Here is a 1,569-nt window from a genome sequence, read left to right as displayed (position 1 = left end):
GATGCTGTAGTGTGTCTAAGCGTGTTTGGTGCTGGAGTGTGTTTAAGCGTGTTTGATGCTAGAGTGTGTTTGATGCTGGAGTGTGTCTAAACGTGTTTAGTGCTGGAGTGTGTTTGATGCTAGAGTGTGTTTGATGCTGGAGTGTGTCTAAGCGTGTTTGATGCTAGACTGTGTTTGATGCTTGGAGTGTGTTTAAGCATGTTTGATGCTAGAGTGTGTTTGATGCTGGAGTGTGTCTAAGCGTGTTTGATGCTAGACTGTGTTTGATGCTTGGAGTGTGAGCGTGTTTGGTGCTGGAGTGTGTTTAAGCGTGTTTGGTGCTGGAGTGTGTTTAAGCGTCTTTGGTGCTGGAGTGTGTTTGAGCGTATTTGGTGCTAGAGTGTGTTTGAGCGGTGTGTTTAAGCGTGTTTGGTGCTGGAGTGTGTTTAAGCGTGTTTAATGCTGGAGTGTGTTTGGTGCTGGAGTGTTTTTAAGCGTGTTTGATGCTGGAGTGTTTTTAAGCGTGTTTGATGCTGGAGTGTGTTTAAGCGTGTTTGGTGCTGGAGTGTGTTTAAGCGCGTTTGGTGCTGGAGTGTGTTTGAGCGTGTTTGATGCTGGAGTGTGTTTAAGCGTGTTTGGTGCTGGAGTTTGTTTGAGCGTGTTTGATGCTAGAGTGTGTTTGGTGCTGGAGTGTGTTTAAGCGCGTTTGATGCTTAGAGTGTGTTTAAGCGTGTTTGATGCTGTAGTGTGTTTAAGCGTGTTTGATGCTTGGAGTGTGTTTAAGCGTGTTTGGTGCTGGAGTGTGTTTAAGCGTGTTTGGTGCTGGAGTGTGTTTAAGCGTGTTTGGTGCTGGAGTGTGTTTAAGCGTGTTTGGTGCTGGAGTGTGTTTAAGCGTGTTTGGTGCTGGAGTGTGTTTAAGCGTGTTTGGTGCTGGAGTGTGTTTAAGCGTGTTTGATGCTGGAGTGTGTTTGAGCGCGTGTGATGCTTGGAGTGTCTTTGAGCGAGTTTGATGCTTGGAGTGTGTTTGAGCGCGTTTGATGCTTGGAGTGTGTTTGAGCGCGTTTTAATGCTTTGAGTGTGTTTCAGCGTGTTTGGTGCTGGAGTGTGTTTAAGCGTGTTTGATGCTGGAGTGTGTTTGAGCGCGTGTGATGCTTGGAGTGTCTTTGAGCGAGTTTGATGCTTGGAGTGTGTTTGAGCGCGTTTGATGCTTGGAGTGTGTTTGAGCGCGTTTGATGCTTGGAGTGTGTTTGAGCGCGTTTGATGCTTGGAGTGTGTTTGAGCGCGTTTGATGCTTGGAGTGTGTTTGAGCGCGTTTGATGCTTGGAGTGTGTTTGAGCGCGTTTGATGCTTGGAGTGTGTTTGAGCGCGTTTGATGCTTGGAGTGTGTTTGAGCGCGTTTGATGGCTTGGAGTGTGTTTGAGCGTGTTTGGTGCTGGAGTGTGTTTGAGCGTGTTTGGTGCTGGAGTGTGTTTGAGTGTGTTTGATGCTGGAGTGTGTTTGATGCTGGAGTGTGTGTAAGCGTGTTAGATGCTTGAGTGTGTTTAAGTGTGTTTGGTGCTGGAGTGTGTTTAAGCGTGTTTGATGCTGGAG

General features: G+C 47.1%; 1 protein-coding gene across 1 annotated transcript in view; it reads left to right on the top strand.

Moving 5' to 3' along the window:
• The window catches only part of LOC107657338 (60S ribosomal protein L27a), a 9,138-nt gene that overhangs the window by 949 nt on the left and 6,620 nt on the right, over window positions 1-1,569 (top strand). The gene's annotated exons all lie outside the window — the stretch shown is intronic.

Source organism: Sinocyclocheilus anshuiensis, unplaced genomic scaffold (assembly GCF_001515605.1).
Source record: "Sinocyclocheilus anshuiensis isolate Anshui unplaced genomic scaffold, SAMN03320099.WGS_v1.1 scaffold191, whole genome shotgun sequence".
NCBI classification, from domain to species: Eukaryota; Metazoa; Chordata; class Actinopteri; order Cypriniformes; family Cyprinidae; genus Sinocyclocheilus; species Sinocyclocheilus anshuiensis.
Note: the sequence above shows the minus strand (reverse complement) of the source record. Positions and strands in the feature narration are given on the sequence as shown.